Here is a 19,476-nt window from a genome sequence, read left to right as displayed (position 1 = left end):
GTTGAACAGACGTAATTACTAGTTGTGATTTAAGGGGAAAGGAAGCAATGTCTTTTGTTAATCAATCGTATCTTACTGCTCAAATTGTGTGTATCTCTCACGTCCATGTCTTAATGTGTGACTAAATGAAGGAATCGAATTAAAACACCAGGGGTAAATATCTTGTTCCTGCACATGCCAAATATTTTCTTTCTCTTCCTTTGTGGATGTATTTTATGAAATGCATGATGTACAGACAGACCACAAAACCATTCTAGCTTCTGCAGCAGAGAATACACCATGAGTATCCGTTTCAAAGTTACTTCCTGATAATGATATCTTCTAGTAAATTTAAGGCAGATTCACAAAGGAGGGAAGAAACTGAACTCTGTTCCCGGCTTAGCTGCTGTCATCTGTCTCCATATTTACAACACTTGTAAAAATTTCTTGCATGTAGTTATGTTCAGTAAATGTTTGTAGAACTGCCTTGACATTGTCTTTTAAAACTGAGGATACACTGTGTTCTGAGTAGTTTGGCAAAGTGGGCAGGGATAACAGTGGGACTGATTCTGCAATTATCCTGGAATCAGAGACCATGGAGATACATTGGGATCTTAAATTCTTTTAATTTTGACCTTTTTGATTCACCTAGAAGCATCTTTAGAAGATCAACTAAACCCAAAATGATAACATTCAGCAAAGAGTTGATGAGAAAGAACTCTTTAAGGTCCAGTGAGTTTCAAAGAGAGAGCTTGATGCCTGGCAGTCCATGGCAAGTGTGGGATTGTTTGTTTGTTGTTTTTCTTTTTTAAAAAGAAAGATCCGTGAAACCACAATTTGAGTGATTCCAGTAGTTTGGAATTTGGTTTTGGCCCATAATTCAAAGGAAAATGCTGTGACAGCAACAAAGAAATTGTAAGTATAGTTTTCTCTAAAACCTATGAAAGAAGAAAGAAATGGAAACTAGGTCAATTTCTTAATGTTTTATTAATTCCCTTCATGTTTTGCTGTTTCTATGAATTGGCCTGAATTGTCTCGATTTTGTCTCTTTCAGAAGTATCGCAGTCCTTCGTCTCTACCATACAGTGGGTTCTCTTCATGTGTGTTACTGTTAGTAAGCCTCGTTTTGGTTGAAGGACTAGCCTTTCTAAGCTTAGAATGATATATAACTCTTGTCAAAAGTTTATAAACTTCCCCTTTACCTAGCCCAGGACTTTCATTATTTCACTTCTAATGTTTTCACCTCACTTCATGCTCTTTCTCCAGACCATTTTCATTTGAATTTTTTCAGTAGCTTTTTGCCTGTGTCTTCTTTTATATCTGTCTTTATAAATTCTAGCTGAACAATTTGATTTTTCCCCCTCTACTCCTCACCATTTTATTGCATCTTGTTTCAACATTTAGCTTTAGACTTAGCGTATTAGCAAATGTGCAGATTATTATATATTCAATTAAATGCCACTGTTAAAGGGCAGATTGGTTTTCTCAAGTTAATTATTTATAGTAGCTTTTAGAATCTGAGGAGCTCAACAACTGTAAATGTGTTATGCCATCTTTAGGGCCAGCTTGGAACAAAATTGAGGGGGAGGGAAGATAGGGGCCACTCCCTCCCTTTTTTAGTGTCCTTCTATCTGCCCATTCACCTTATTCTACTAAGTTTCTTGTCTGTTTTCCTACTGATGAATTTCATTAATACAAATATGCCGTTCTAATTTTTGCCTCTTTTTCGTAATCCATTCAACAAAATAGGTTGTCTTTTTTTTTTTTTTTTTTTTTAAACCAGATACTTGGCTAATAGAAACTTGCCTTAGAAGACTTAGTTTAGGCAACTGTGGGAAGTAATGAGTTTGATGAGTTAACCTAATCAATACTAATGAATGAACTACTTACTACATTATGTCCTCGGTGACTTCTTGCCCTAATGCATTGTACAGTGAACATTACTTTCCACTAGACCCATTAAGGAATATCTATTGCATGAGGATTTCATGAGGAGTTCAGATATTGTGGCTGAGCAAATGCTGGGATCCAAGAAAGTCTTTCAGTATACCTCAAAAAAATTTTCTACAAAGGCTAATTTAGAGAACAATTATGGGAAAAAAATGAGAAAATACAAGAGGTTTTCTACAGTTTGCCTTTGTACCACATAGAGGAAGGTCAACCATAACCTTTATTTTAAAAACAAAGTTGAAAAATAAAGCTGGTAAATTAAGTAAAAAATTTTCTAATCCTCTATAAGATCTTTGTCATATAGGTTCTGAGAATTTAACTTAGCTGAATTTTGTCTGCAGGCAAACCTACCTCCAGAATTCAGTTCCTTATTGAGCAATTAATTTATCTTCTGTCCAAGAATCAAGTCCAAAGTAAAAATAGTGACTCAATAGCAATTTTCATCTTTCGATTTACATAGAATGTGAGTTATTTTCACATCCTATCGTGATAATGTTTTCTGGAATTTTCCTGAAACACTGGCCATTTTTATACATTTAAAAACATGATTCTTGCTTTTTCTAGAAGTACAGATTATTTTTATTATGCATCCTCCAAAGTTGATATCTAAGATAATGTGTTGCTCTATTAAGAGCCTTGGATAGGGATCACAGAAATGAGGGTTTGAGCCAATGGTTCTCTTGCATGAGATTCTGCAGTATTGCCAATGATAATGAAAAAGAAAACAGGTAATAGCTGGGGGAAGGGGCTATACAAAAAATTAAAATAAGATGGTGCCATAGAAAGCGAATTGGAGCTTTCTCTAGATTCAGGGGCCCTACGAGACCTCTTTGATAAACATTTAAACTCAGAACTGAATGGCAGGGGACAGCTTGTGAAAATAGGGAAGGAGGAAAGGTGACAGGCAGAGGGAAAAGCCCGTGCAAAGGCCATAAGAGAGGATGAAACGTGGCTCCTTAAAGGACTGGTAGAGAACAGTCAGCCAGGTCACACAGCATTTTGTAGGGCAGAGGAAGGACCTCTGGGTTTTATTTTCAGTGTGATGGATGCCATTGGGAAAGATTAAGCAGAACAGAGATGTGGTCTGATTTGCATTTTTAAAAAGATAACTCTGCTTGTTATGTGGAGAATGGATGAGGGAAAGGAAGAACTGGAAGCATGAAGACAAGTTAGGAGGCTCTTATTAATTGCGGTGACCTTACAGTTTGTTCAAATTAGGACCCTTCTGAGAGTGAAAGGAGATGCTATTAACTGACTAGGAGATGAAAATGGGGCCTGTGGTGAGCATACCAGAGCATGTGGTCGCTTTAGCTATTACGGTTGTCTTATGCCATTTCATTTAATCCCCACAATAAACTCTGTGTGCCCAGTGCATAGTATATGTCTGATAAATGTGTGTTGGTTGAGTGAATAAGTCAATGAGTGAATCTGCAGATTAGTCTCCTTGCTTTAGTAATGGAGCTAAGCTATAGGTACATCGTGAAATCTAATTTTTATTATAAAACCCACACTCTTTAATTTTCTTACCCAACACCTCATTATTGTTGCTTTTAAATATTTCTGAACTGCCTCACATGTATTTTTGTTTTTTTCCTTCATTTCCTCCTCTCTCCTGGGTGTTAGTGTTTTACATACAGGGATTCTATAAATGTGTTTGCTGCACTAGTTTTTATCAAAGGCAGAAATCGGAGAGGTCACTGCCAGTGTAGTGTCCCCAGGCAACTTTTTGATCTTACCTTTGAGGCGCCCTGTGCCATGTTTAATGCCCAACTTCATAAGGCCTCCACCTGGGCAATCTGTCAGGGTTCATTCAACAAGGCAGATGGCATGTGGTGCCCTGATGTACCACTTACTTCTTTCACAAAGAATTCTCTCCTCTGTCCTCTTCTGCCCACCCAGAAATTAGTACCACCTTGCTCCCAGGTAAAGGGACCTAGGAATCCTTTCCACAGTACCCCACCCTACTCTTTACAGGTAGAGTAGCTTTTGCTTGTTAGATAACTTGTACCAAATTCTCAACAAAAAAAGATGACCTCATCCTCCTACTTTGAATTATGAGCATAGAAAAATTCAAATGTGTGCATTTTATAAAATTCATATTGTAAATTATATAAATTTCTGGCTTACTCCATAAACATTCTAGCAGTCTTCTCTTCTGACAAGATCAGTTATAGAGAAGACTGGCTCTTAGACAGTGGATGCCTGATGATCTTTCCATGCTAGATGTACCCACGTGCACGTGTGCACATGTGTGTATGCATGAGTGTGTGCATATGTATGTATGCATGAGTGTGTGCAGGTGTGCATGAGTGTGTGCAGATGTGCATGAGTGTGCATGTGTGTGTATGCATGAGTGCGTGCAGGTGTGCATGCATGCATATGTATTCATTATGACCCTGCTAATCCTTTGCAATTAATACCTGATGTGACCCAGTCAGTGCTGTTATACTGAACAAAAAAAATGTTCCAGCTTGCATTCTTATACTCATTTCTTACATTTTATCCTACTTATTTGTATTGCATAAGAAAATGTAAACCTAGCCACCATGAGATACAGTATATCACTTGCTGACATTTGTAAAATTATTCAATTATTCAATGAGGACACATTATTATAGTTCAATTTATAGGATTAGTTTCTGTTTCATAACCTGGGGAAAGTCAGCTCTTCCAGAAGTTGGAAGATTTTCGGGTGTATAATATCATAGTCTCACCCTCGGCTTAATTAGGGGAAATAAAATGGACTCAAATTAGCCTGTGTTTGTCATTATATAAATATGAACTGGAAGATTAGATACTGAGTAATTTTATCAGAGAAGGGCAGAGCCAGCTTTATTCTAAAATATAAATCCTCTAATAGTCACATACAGTAGTATTCACCTTAATCTATTTAACAGAAACATATATACAAAACAAATGTGAAACCTCTATATCGTTATCTATGTAACTAGAATTTGTACTCTTTAAATTTCATATGCAAGCATTTAGCTTTCATAATTTTGCCTCTCATTATAATAATAATACGTACTAAGAGGGGCTCAGAATTCAGCAGGAAAACCTCCAGTTTAACTATCAGGAACCCCTCACTGGCAGTTAAGGTTACTGGAACCTTAGGAAACAAGACAGGGATAGAAACGTACTCGAATTTTCCTTTTTAAAAAATGATGGATAAGATATAGAAAGGATATTCTTTGATGTTGGGGAAATAGAATGACTCTCAAGAATTTCTTTGAGACACAGACCTTAATAAACTGGAAAGTATCCGATACAGTAAATATGTTCTTTGTGGACAGATACCTTATTGTGATTTCTTTCCCACTAAAATGTTAATTTTTACCTTTCAGTATTTTGACCTAATGTAGCGAATTATGATATGTCTTTTTTGTTCAAAAATACCAAAAAGTAAAATGTAAATCTTTAATGGAAAATGTTAATGGTTAACCATGGCAGGAGTGGACCTCCGCGAGGCAGAGATGAGGTGTGATGTAAACCACTCTGTTCCTGCAGCGTAGTAGAAGCTTTCCTCTCATTTTAGATCAACTCCAGAAAACACAGGCAAAGCTAATTTCATAAGAACTGTCTTATAACAAATCTTAGTTTATGAAAACTCCAACTCTTGGCATTTATTTCTTTGCTGGAAATCATGGCTCTTCTTTTCAGTGAGAACAGGCAGTCTGAATTGGCATGCTCAAGAGAGTATGTTTCTACATGAAAGTCTCTTTTTCACTTTAAGGACAATTTGGACAAAAGCATAATGCATAAGTCTGGGTAGCAACCTTATTTGAGTGTAATTCCAGTAAACCACGCACACTCGAATATTTCATGGCTTTTCTCAGCCCAATATTGTTATTAACCAAAAAAAAAAAAACCCTCTAAAGTTAAAGAATATTGTAGAACAGAGAACCTCACTGCCCTGCTAGGACTCTCTGCATTATCAGAACCTTAGCAGGCTCCGCGTGAGGAACTTAATAAGCTGCCTTCTGCTCCGTTCTGATTAGAATTTAAAATGTATCGAGCAGCAGGGGGAGGTGGGCATAGCTGCAAATGCCTTTGTGTTAATGGTGACTTTTCTGTCTCCAGTAACAGCTGGGGGTGAACGTTGTCAAAGACAAAATTATAAATGTTTTATATTGGAAAATGCTAGGTGAGTTTAAGACATGGTCAATTTATTAGGTTACTGCCAAGAAGTAAACAATAGACTCATTAAAACTGTAATTAGTCATTGTTGACATTTTATTTTTAATCAGAGCTCCAACAGGGGATAAAGTGACTGTAATAATATAGTGCTTTGTTAAGTAGAAATAAAACCAATTTTTTAAAAATTTAGCCTTGTTTTTTCCTTGGGATTTTTATACCACCTTTGTTCTGAGAAATTTAGTGACTTCATTTTAGGCTGTAAAGTAACCTATGTTAATTGATTAATTATTTTGTGTTTTTGTTACATTATATCATTAGTCAAAAAATTTTTTCTGGTTCCCTTTTTCTTGGCAAGTCAAGAGTGGAGATTGAATGCATTGAGCCAGGTATTTTACATACAATCACAGTAAAGGCCCTAAGAATCAAGGGTTAAGTAATTTGCCCATGGCCATCTGGTGGGTAAGTAGCTAAAATTAAACTTTTGAATCCAGGGCTAGGAACTTCAACCCCTGCCTCTTAACATTACGCCACTGGCAATACTTGACTCTGCAGATCTAGCCTCATCAGCCAAACCCCGCAGCCCCCAGAATGCCTCTTCTGCTTCCATCTAAACCAAGTTTCCTGCAGCCAATGACACTGGGTATACATTCTGCCTGCAGGACCAGTGAGCGCTCTGCTCATCCCAGTCCCTCCTTTCCCCTTTCCCCATTAAACGCCAGCTCTCATCTCACCTCCCCCATGAAGCCATCCTGATTACTTCTGCTCCCACTTGCTCATCCTTTATGAATTTTTCCTTCTCCTCTGAACATCTTTAAAACTTAGTTAGAGCCTTAGATTTTTTAACGTAGAGCTCATTTTAAGTAACCGATCAGATGAAAGGACTTAACATGTTCTCTCCAACCACAGAAGGATTAAGAACGACGTGTAATAACCTTCTTTATTTTCTATTCAGCTTCATCTCATACATATTGCAAGAATAAAACTCCAATTTAGAAATTTCAATTACCATAAGCATCTACATAATGTAGAAAGAGCTCTTGTGAGACAAATAAGCACTTCCTTTGGACTAACTTATTCTTTGTAGATATAATCTTTCTTTTCCAGCATTTGTTAAGCTCATGAAATGCTTCTTATTAAAGAGCAACTAAAACAATGGCCAGCCAACATTCTTTTCCTAAAGGGATCTTGGATTTTTTATGTTTCTTATTCTTGGAATTACATGGCCCTCTGAGTTACCTAGAATTATGTCTAAGTGAGAAAATTGTAATAATGTGGCATTCATCTTATTTTCATAGATATGTGCCTATGAACCCATAGATACCGTCTAATTTGGCTTCCTTATATCTCAGAGAGGCAGACTTCATGTGCAGATATTTTGATTAGTATGCCCCTTCTCAGATAATGAAGCAAAGCAGAAGTTGGCAGGACTTCCTCAAAGCAGCAGCCAGCTGGACCATGAACCTGATTTGCAAGATTATAAGGCCAACATCTGAAAACGTAGTAAAACATCTTTTAAACGAACATCTCTTTAACTTAAAATCATATATTTTTCTGACGTGGCGACATTGTTTAATGTCCTTGCATATATCATATAACTCTACCGAGAAAAGAGATGACTGACTGGCATCAAAGGATGTCACGCCCTTGTGTGACGAGGAAAGGAACTGTCCTGAGACTCGTGCTGGTTGACCCACTGAGGCAGGTGCCTATGGTGAGAAAGGGATCCTCTTCCCAACTCGCCTCTGTCTTAGGAAAAGATATGTCTTCATGAACGTGGTCACCTCGTCTCTGTTAGCTATCATTGAGGTTACCTCTAGCTCTTCAAAAGCAAGAATCGTTCATTTGGTAGTGAGGCATCTCTGGGCTGAGAGGCAGGGCAGTGGTTCTCAAACTTGGTTGTATATTAGAATCATCTGGAGAGCACTGAAACATGCTAATGCTTTTGTCTCACCAACAGGATGCAGATTTACTTGCTTTGGGGTGCTGCGTGGACGTCAGGGGGTTTTAAAAGCAGCCAGGTTTGAGAACCACTAGATTGGGAAAACCCATTTTCTGTTCTTACCTATCGATCACAGGAAGGTGTTGGCCTCTTTGTACGAACGTCCTAATCTGCTTTATTGCATCACAAGACTTTCTAGTCTGGAAGATATAATAAGTACCAAACATTCTTTCAATATAAGGCTTTGCAGAATTTTAAGAAATTTACATTTCTTTTTCTTGCTCCCTAGTTGCGGTCCTGGCTAATAGGACATAAAAAGCATTTTAAAAATGTCTGACTCCCTATAAGAAGTAAGTCATGTTGTCTGCTTATAAAGATAAGCAGAAAAGCTTATCAGGTCAAATACTAAATCTTTCAAAGTTCTTAAAGCTTAATTTATGTAATACAAACATTCATGCAACATCTTCAGTGCATGTAGTATATTTGTTTATAGTAAAATATAATGTTTAGAGTAAAATAATGTTTTTGGGGCTACAATTTGTCAGGGAAACAAAATTTAGAATGTGAGGGAACAAAATTATATGGAGCTGGCAAAGCATGTAAAGGACATTGTAATTGTGGGTTTCAACAGAAGGAGGAATCCACTAGCCCTAAGAAGAAATCTACTAGCCTTAGCCAAACTTTACTGGTGGCAATCAGCAAGAGGAAATTGTTCTAAACCTTAACAGGATCAAATTAGAGGAACTGACTCGTTTTACAACCAATGGGTTTATCTACACTAGAAAGAATTGCTGGAGGGTGTTACAGAGTCTCAACCTTCTAGAAGATATGCCTCAAGGTAAAGAATGATGATGAACAAAATAGTTCCCAAAGCTGGCTGTTCTGTCATAGTTTAGTGGATTATTTAGCCTCCAAGTTCCAGGACCTGCCTGTAAAGATTCTGATTCTGCTCTCCTGGAAAGGCCATAAATTTTTTATTCATTAACCCCCAAGGGATATGGGTGATCAGCCACTGCTGGGTCCCACGGGGTGATATGTGCACTCAAATTTCATTCCCGTGTTGTTTCACAGGGTCCTGATAACCCATCTGCCCTGCTGTTTCTCAGTGCTTTTCAATTAGTCAAGATTTGTGAGAACATTTGCTCAGTAGGTTGGCTCTCAGGACCCTGTCAAATAAATATTTTTACAAATAAGAAATTATTTTATTTGTGGTAATTAGGCTCATCGAGTACATCTACAGGCCCTTTACACTGGTTTCAGGAGAGTATTATTGTTTGAGTAACCTAGTAAGTGGCTGTATTGCAAACCAATATTAACACATAGCTAGTGGACCTAGGTGAGATCAATTATTCTTAAAATAAAATATATTATTATATTGTTGGGCTTTAAAATATTAGCTTTATTGAGATATAATTCATATACCATAAAATTCACTATTTTAAAGTGTTGTTGGGTTGTTTTAAAGATTAAATGTGTTAGTCCTTAGTACTTAGTGCTTAGAACACTGACTGATATATAATAAGATAATATAACTGTGTTAGATAGCATTTTATTATTATTTAAGTTGTCTCAAATATCCCTTTCTAATCATTTGATACTGTTATTATTTTAATTGCTGTCTCTTGTGTGTGGCATTTTTCTTTCCATAGTCACCGATTGCCATTTTTTGGTAAAAATTATTGTATTTATATGAAAACTATGTTTATTGGTACATTCTATGAGAATTGCCCAAGTGTAATTCTTATCTCTCTGGAGAAGTAATCATAAATTCCTTTACTGTAACATCTATGAAGTTTCCAATTACTATTTCTGAATTTTATGAAATATTAACTTAAGTGTATGATCTAAAGACATTCTTATTCCAAACCATAAAAGAATTATTTTCTCATTGGTTTAATATAGTGTAAATGTTTTACCTTAAAACATCAATGTGAGCTTATGGCTGATGTACACTTTTAAAGTGAAAGTTCTTTTATTTAAAGTGAAAGTTCTTTGAAAGTTCTTTGATTCGCTTACTCATTGATTTCAGAGACACTTTAGCATCTACTGGGCTTCTTTGGGAGATTTTGGAGGGCTATTACAAAACCGTGCCTTGGGGTTCAGTAGTTTAATGTTAAATGCTTGAAACCAGATTTCACAGTGGATATGGAAATGCTGCAATGGAACATACAACAAATGCTTCGGCTATAAGCCAGCTCACTGAAGACCCACTTAGCTGCATATTAGGATATCTAAGCAATCCTAAATGTGGCAATCATGTGGCTCTCTTTCAAACCTGGAATTTATGAGTGGAAGTAAGTTATACAGGAGATCTAATATGGAATACGTACCCTTTCCATGGCAGTCTCTTAGCTATGACCATGCCTTTTATTTAATTTTCTAAACATTTAAAAGTAAAGGCATGTGTGTGAAGTGGATTCTCAACACTAGAATTTTGTATCAGTAAGGATTTTATAAAAAACGAAAACCCAGAATCACTATAAGTGATACAGAACATGATACTTATTAATAAGAATTTTCTGCAATCGTGGGATCTAGGTAGGCAGTCTGTGTAAGCTTGCTGCTTTGCTGTTTCGTGTTGTACCTGAAATCAGCAGGACCAGGGTCAGGAAAGAAAGATGGACATGAAGTAGGGGAGAGCAAGGTCAAAAGGGAATCCATCAGGACGAACTGAAATCCAGGAGAATGCCTGGAACTTGCCCAGGTCCTTCACCACCTCTGACCTTGATGATGCCAGTGACTGTTGAAGGGGCTATGCCTTCACCATGTAGCTGTATACTCACCTAGCCTAGGATTCAGAGAAGCTAAACAAGGAGATCTTGTGGGAGCTAGAGAAGCTGCACATCCAGTTTTTCTCTGTGCCAACAAGGTGAGCTGACGGGTCAGTGGCAATGTATGTGAGCTTCAAGGCCTGTGCCTGCGGTATGACCTTGGACACACTTTGGGACTGCATACATTTATATTTCCAAGAAGGCTGTGAAGTTCTTTTGTTTAGAGGTATTTTATTTTATAAGCATTTAGAAATATTCCTCAATTACCTTTAACCTGCAAGTGCGAGCCCTCAGATTTCTCTAAGTCAGAAACAGTGACTTCATTTTATTTCTACTGACCATTTACTTATCTGAAGCCCAAAGCCTGCATTGTTTTAACTGACCCTGAGATTTGGGTCATATCTCCTAAACAATGTTTTTAAGCACACATCAGTTAGGGGTTTCTTTTGATCCAGGGGTACATATGAGCTTCAGGGATAATCCTAGGTCATTGCTTTCATGTTCTCTTAGAAAAATTCCATTTAGAACACCTGTCAATATTGTACTTCAACTGTGGACAAAATAGTTTTGTGCTTAGCTGGCACCTGCTGAGACGTAATGATCCAGTAGTAGGGAAACACATGAGAAGTATTGATCTAAATGAATCGGTATTAGTAAACAGAATAATTTAAAAGCTCTTTCAATTCAGGTAAAAATGTCTTTCTTAGATCAAGGAGCAGCCCTATTCTGACCCTGATTATGAGGATTATTGGCAAACTGCAGGGCTCTCAGTAAGAATACACCTTGGGCAAATTTGGGCAACTTCAAGTCCAGCATTCCAAGGTCTACTAGAACTTGACTCCAAGCACTGTGTCTCTCATGGGTATATAGAAACTGGAATAAAGTTGGAGAAGTATAAGAACTCATGATCAAAGAAATTGTGGATATGACTAAATTTAGAAGCTAAAGAGGAGGGGTAGAGAGGACATTCTAAGGAGAAAATTGATGATAGTAGAACATGCAATTACTGGACCATGGATTACAGTATGAAAATGATAATAAATTCTTGAGATAACAAGACTGATACTCTCATTGGTTCTCTAAAGCTTACACAAATAAACACAAATATACAGAATTAGAAATGTCAAGTAGAAAAATAAGTATCAAAACAGAGGTAATTTTAAAAATTATATGAGAGTAGTTTGTACCATTCCATAAAGTACATTTGAATTCCTAGGTGAAATGATTAATGTTCTACAAAATTATAAGTTTGCAAAATTAATCCTAGCGAAGACAGGATTAAATGGACCAATTACCAAAGAAGAAATAGAGAAGGTAATTTAATAAAAACACTCCCACACAAAATCACCAGGACAAAATGGTTTCACATGAAAAATTTTCAAACATTTAAAGATAAGATAATCTTGACAAACTATTCCAGAGCACAGAAATGAAAGAAAAACTGTCATAATCTTTCAATAAACTGAATATAAAGTAAATCTCAAAACTGAAGATTGTTTCAAAAACAAGACAAACCTTACTTATTAATGCTGATGAAAAATTAAATAAAACAGAAGAAACAAAATCCAACAGCACATTAAAAGGTAATATATCATGAACAAGTGAAATTTATTTTATAAATGTAAAGATGTTGCTATCTGAGGAAATCTATTAATGAAATCAAGCTAAGGAGAGAAATCAGAAGATCATCTCAGTAGAAGAAAAAATATTTGACAAATTCAGTGTCCACTCATGTTATAAGCAGCCAGCATCTTGCTTAGTGAGAAAAAACTAGAGGATTTCCAGCTAAAATCAGGAAAAAAGATATACACTATCTCTAAATTTTCTTAACTTTATAGTAGAAATATTAGACAGTGAAGTAGACAAGAAAAAATAAATAGACATAAGAATTTGAATGGAAGAATTAAAACCATACCTATTAGTAAACAATATGATTGTACTTCCAAAAAATTCAAAATAATGAATTGAAAACCACTATAATAGAAAATTTAACAAACTATCGGGTAATAAAACCAATACACAAAAATCAATAATCTTCATATAAACAACATGATAGCAAACTTGAGACGGCTGAGTCTCAAGTTACAAAAGCAAATAAAGAAAAAATATTTTTAAAAACCTAATCTAAACCTAAAAAAAAACATTCAAAACCTGTATGAGGAAAACCATAAAGTAGTCCTGAAAAACTCACAGTAGAAGATGTGGCCAAATGGAAGATGTATGTTTTTGGATAGATAGGAACATCAATGTCATAAAAATGTTAAGAAAAGAAAAACAGTGAGGAGGGGATAACCCTTCCAGATATTAAATATTTTATGAATAATCATATTTAAAATGGTGCTGCATGAGAAGATAATCAGACCAGTAGAACAGAAGAGAAAAATCCTGAAATAAATCCAATTCTATATAGAATTGTACTGAATGATACAGGTAGCATCTCAAATCAGTGATGAAAAGATGAATTTGTAAGTTGTTTTGGGACAGATATAAAAAGATGTTTGAATCAATTATTCATAACATGCATTGTGATAAATTCCAGATGAGTTAAATATTTAAATGTAAAATAGAAACCACATAAATACCAGAAGAACACATGAATGAATTCCTCTATAACCTGAGGTGGAGAAACCTTCTTAAATGATTTTTGACTCAGGATTTGATTAACAATAACATTTTTGGGGGTGGCATAAATACCATAAGCTAGATAAAGAGACAAAACGAGAAGAAGGATTTGCAACTTAAATAACAAAGTTTTAATATCTCTAATATATAAAGAACTTCTAAATATAGAACAGATAAGCCATATTTTAAAAAAGACAGGAGATAAGAGACTTGCATTTGCAGAAAAAGAAACACAAATAACCCTCAAGCATATGAAAAGATACTTGACCTTGATCAGTATAAGAGAAATACAGGCTAAAACAGTATTACTATATTATTTCTGATCTAGCAAATGCCCTCAAAGCCAAATGTTTGACAACCTTCTTTATAGGGTAGGCACAATGTCAATAGTGTGAGGTTTAGAAATCTTCAGAGATATGTATTGAATTATTTAAGAAAAAAAATGTTGTGAAGCTTGGTGTTTGCTTCAAAATAATGTGGTAGAGGGAAAGTTTTTGGTACATGAAACAGGATTGACCATAAATTGGTAATTTAGAAGCTGGATGATCCTTTTATGAAGGTATAATACTATTCCCTCAAGTTTTGTATGTGTTAAAATTTCTAACAATAAAAAAGAAAGAAAAAAAATGAAGAAAGATCATATAGTTTGAAAAGATACCACAAAATTAAGCCAGAGGAAAAAAATGTTACTTTTGAAAAAAATAAATGTATTCACTGGCTTAGAAGTGAGTTTCATATGTGAGAATAATGATATATCAGTGGAGATAACAATCAATTTTAAGCTGAGTTGTGTTAGAATTTTTACCCTTTATTTCCAAGATGAGTAAGCTGAAATTCAGAGTTCAATAAATTCATGATTTCTTTCTATTTTATTAGGTCCCTTGATCATAGAATGAAAAAGTGAATACTTTTTTAAAAAAGTTACATTTGATTGCTTCAGGAGACACATTGACCATTGTCAGCTTAAGTAAAAGTTGTTCAATTAAGTTGATGTTGATTTATATTTGAAATTTGGGTTGAATCTTCCATATACTGTACATCTATTAATCCTAAATAGCTGTAAAGAAGAATCAAAATAAAAAAAATATCTTCAATAAACCTTCCTAACAGAATAAAATGCTATAAAATCCACTAAAAGTTATTTTAAAAAATTATCCCCTCCCTCCATAAAATGCCTTTTGTTCTACTGATACACAGACTACAGTTCCCTAGAGTGCTCCTACTGTCCCCTAACTTAACTCTACCCTCCAGGACATGAATGTGGTTTTGGAAAGCAGTGTTTGAAGGTCAGTTAATGACAACCACCCTCAGGCTATCATTCAGGCCTGTGAAGTGCTGGCTATGAGAGTCCCAGACTTCAAAATGTACTTACTGAAGACCAACACAAACCAATCGAATAAAGAAAAGAGAACATATCTGTCCATTTAATGCTTAACAGCTTTATTTTATTGAAACCATCTACACTAAATGCAAATTAATATCACTGATACTTTGTCAACTGTTTTAAGCTTTCCAAAGTGCCTCAAGAATATTTAAGTTGTTTTTTTTATTAATTTAATAAGTTCAAATCACAAGGTCATAGCTTGCAATGATCTCCAGTGTACACAGGTAAGCCCGTGTGGATCGTAATTATACATATCTGTAGCATTTATTAAGCTCCCTGCTAGAGAAAGTAGGGTGTATCCTCAGAGCCATACAAAATATCATGCAAAAAGAAGAGGTGCCTATGAGTGAATTAGGTGGGTGAATGGATGCTTTCATGGAGCCCAGTTCCCTGAGCCCTGACCTTTTCAACTGACAAGTTTAAATACTCTGCCAGCACATCTCACTTTCAAAAATTGTAGTCCCTCTGTACTTTCTCTTTCCTCAGGTTATTTGAAACTGCTCCTCTGAATTTATAAATACTCTATTTGAGAAGGTTTTTATACTCTCGTGCAACTTAAAATAGAAAAATGAGCTCAGGAAGCCAGACCTGGAAAGTACCAAGGGATCATTTAATCTAAATATTCACTCACAGATGAGGAAGGAAGGAGAATACAAGTCCTGAACTTGGAGGGACACCACTTCCACCAAGTGCTCAAAGATTAATGTCATTAACCATGACGTTTGCATGGCTCTGAGATGCTTAAATATACTTATACACTCAGCACATATGTTTTAAGCTCCTACTATATGCCAATCACTAGACTAGGCTTTGTGGATCCAGCAGTGGACAAAGGATATTTAAGCTAATGAAATTTGCATTGAACAAAAATAAATCATTGCAGGGAAATAAAAGAGAAGCTATGAGCAACCTCATTTGAGAAATTCTAACTATGAAAATCATGTTTCTGTTGATACCCAGAGAAGATTTCCTTTTCCCATAGGATGAAAACGTTTCTACTTTCAGCCCATCCAGCCCACTTTTCATTTCAAATTATAATGATCAATGATCTTGGATTTCTCTCTGTTAAAAACTGTCACCCAACAAGTCACATGGCTTCTCATCTATAAACGGAGGGCTAGACCACACGATTACTTAGATTTCCTTCTACTTTTATGACTCTTCATTAATCAGAATTTTAAGAGTGTTTTGAATAATTTTCCTAGTTTTCCCAGCCCCATATCTCCCCATGAAGGGCTCTAAGGATGACACTTCAGTTTCTGTATCTAAGAGACCTCCTGGCTCTTGTGGTCTAGCTTGTGACACAGTGATATTGGTGGAAAGTCAGACACACTTCCTGAAGCACAGCAATCTTCTGACTTTTTCTTCCCTTTTAGATCCATAGACCAAGAACTGACAAGACCATCAATCATTGTGCAGGAATAAACAGTACTGCTAAACTTGTCAGCTTTTTGATCCTTTCCAGATCTTTTTTTTTTTTTTTTTTTTTTAGCTCAGTTCTTAGAAGAGAAAACCTTGCCAAGACTTTTATTTTTCTTTGCGGTGTTGTATTTGCTGTGCTAAAGATAGAATGTTGAGATCATCTGACTTTAGGACTCAGAAAATCACGTGGTAATAAAAGAGGAACCAAGCTAAATACAAAAGAATTATACATAGATATAGGTATGAGTAGTGCTATAAAATGAGAAATAAAATTCGTTTTTAAGAGAAACTTAGAGGCAAATTATCTCATGCCTAGTTTAATGTGTGAATTTCTTTAAGTAGTCTATTGGAGACACTAAATAAACGTTTTCCACAGTGCCAAGCTTTGTATTTGTTTTAGGTAAAATATGTGTTAAATGCTACAGTGTCCACAACCCTTCACTCAAAGAAAAGTGCCAGTGTGGGCCACAGTGGAATGACTCATGTTAGCCAGAATTGTTCTCTCTGGATTAAAGCCTGACTGGGAGGCAACCCCAGTATTTATTGCCTGGGCAAGTTTGTGTGCAAACAGCAGAGAACAAATTGGCTCAGATTAGGAATACTGGTCATGTAGTTGTTAAGTACCGATAGTCTCATTCTCCAAGTGGGAGGTCATCTCCCATGCACTGGTCCTGTATCTCCTCTCTTAGTACCTGACCCCTCCCTATGCTGTACGGTTAAATGCAAGTCCTCTTTCTCTACAAAATCTTCTCAGACCACTGAAGTCCATGAAGATTACTGTTTTGTTTGAACTAAAAGCATAACCGTTTGACTCATTTATCAATTGATCATATTCCATCTTATAAAGTTCTGTTACATTTTCTTACATCCTTATTTAACTTTTAAGTATATGCTTGCCTTGTTAAGAGCTAGATTATAAATTACGTGTTTTTGAATTGTCACCTTTGGGCTTGATACTCCATATAGAAGATCCTTAGTTAAATTTGCCCAAGACTTAGGCTTTCTGAACACTGTTACAAAAAATATTGCAGAAAACATAGTTAAATAAGCAAAATTTTGAAGTATGCTATTGTATCTTCTTAACTCAATTATTTTCATTTTACAAGGGAGCCACACTGTCTCCAACTTTAGCTCGTATTTAGGCAGCCAGTAGTTTCAATTTCTTTCTCTGATTATCAAGGCTTATGCCCAGGGGAAAAAATTGGCTGTAGTCATTTACATCTTATGTAGAATAAATATTAATGTCTTTCTTTTCCAATGAGCGTTAGCCGTTTCAGCCAATTCTACTAGTGAAATGGCAGGCTTTATCACCCTTCAGAAGAGCTTCACATGAGCAACTTTGGTGGGAGAAAGAGAGAGGAAGGTAGAATAATACAATTTCCTTAAATGGGGGGAAATCATACTCCTTTGGCAGCAGTCTCCCCTAGCAACCCATTTAGCTCAAAGACTAGGAGCAGCAACGTCTTCAATTGCAAAGTTCTGGTAAAATATTTAGAACCACTTAAACTCAGAACTAGTCACTACTAGGCAGTCAACAAAAGCAGACATTTTCCAAGAAGAATTGCACGTCAATCATTGAGATACCTGTTTCCTTTCATTAAAGAAGGCTAGTTGTTGATGACATCTCTTCTTGAACAATGGTTATACTTTGTATAGATATTAAAAAAGAGAAAATGAACATTCATGGTCAGCGAACATCCATCATGAGAATCTTACTCACTGAAGAAAACATATATGGAAGAAAAGCTTTAGCACAAAAATATTTATTGGCACCTCTTAAAACACCTTTCCTCAAAAACCATTAATTAAAGAAACAAATCCATAATAAATTAGTAGCATTTAACAGCATATGATTCAAATTTTAGAAAATTCTAATGTACTGCAAATCTTCTAAATGATCTAATGATACTGATTTGTGAAGTACCTACTTAACATCTTGATCGTTATTCAAAGACATGAAACCTTCTAGTTTTGACCACTAACTAAAGTGACACTATAAAAAACAAATTGATGAACATGCGCATCATTTTCTTACTTGTAGAAAAGATTGGAATTATCTAGTTTTAGATATATCCATGAATAACCCATTATTGAAATTTAATTTTAATTATCTCAGAACTCCTGAAGACTACAGTGATTTCAAGATCTATAGAGGTGGGGAAAATATTCCTCTTTCTCATATGGTAAAGAGAGAAACTTCCCCATTTTAGAAAAATCTTCATAGGCCTTCCTCTATAGAAGGATATGATAAAACCACATTTATAAACTAGAAGCCAGAAATTTGTACCAAATAGCAAAGCATTTTGCCGAACTCTGGAGTGGAAACCTCACCAAATATTGAGTGGGTGATGGTTCGTTCAAATGTGTGTGGTGGTAGTCTTGGTGTTACCAATGTATTGGCCCTTGGCTCATCTTCACTCAGAGTCACTGTAACAATAGAAAAAGTAAGACTGAGGCAGGAGAAGTTAGGCATGAAACAGCAAGTGAAATCGTTCCTTCGGTCAGAAGAAATGTTAGCAGAATTGCCATAATTATGCCTCTTGATACCTCTTCCCCTTTGGCAAGGCCTGGAAAATGTTCAGCAGGCTTTCCAAATACAGCAGACTTGCCTTTGGAGAATGAGGCTTCACTATTCCCAAATAGGCGGTTTTCAAACATTGCTTTTAAACTAATTTCACATCAATGTTTTTAAAGGTTGTCATATCAATTAACTTTTTAAAATTAGCAAAGAATATTTTGTATGCACATAGTAATAGAAAGCTTATCTTGTAGGATTAGATGCAAAATATTCCTCTAGGTTTTTCCACCACCCCTATATAATTTCAGCTTCTCTTTAGCATACCCACATTGTCTTGGGTGGGTTTTTCTGTTTCCTGTGAGTTTCTTTTCTTCCTAGCACCATATGCCTGATCTCAAAGGGCACTGGCTTTAAAAGAAAAAGTTATGACTCTTTAAGTTCTACTGTTACTGTGGCCATGGCTATTGTGGATATCATATATCTGTTGTTCCATATTAACTGACCTGATGTAAAAAGATTTGCAATGCATGTAATAATATATGTACCCTTACTCCTGAAGTTGCTTTGAACCAGTTAATTGAGAAATTTTCAGAGTAAAGGCAATTCAAATTTTATAACTTTGAAACCCAAATTTATGTTGTGTTTTTAAGAACTGCAAAGAAAACCCAGCTTTATCATAATTTACTGTTATTTCTCTTCTACACAGGCCTGACAAGACCATCACTATGACTGATGGAGACTATGATTATCTGAT

General features: G+C 35.7%; 1 protein-coding gene across 1 annotated transcript in view; it reads left to right on the top strand.

Moving 5' to 3' along the window:
• Positions 1 to 19,476, top strand: part of RAB27B (RAB27B, member RAS oncogene family) — a 53,284-nt gene that overhangs the window by 21,773 nt on the left and 12,035 nt on the right. The gene's annotated exons all lie outside the window — the stretch shown is intronic.

The sequence above is a fragment of the Pteropus vampyrus genome, unplaced genomic scaffold (genome assembly GCF_000151845.1).
Source record: "Pteropus vampyrus isolate Shadow unplaced genomic scaffold, Pvam_2.0 Scaffold62, whole genome shotgun sequence".
Classification (NCBI taxonomy): domain Eukaryota; kingdom Metazoa; phylum Chordata; class Mammalia; order Chiroptera; family Pteropodidae; genus Pteropus; species Pteropus vampyrus.
Note: the sequence above shows the minus strand (reverse complement) of the source record. Positions and strands in the feature narration are given on the sequence as shown.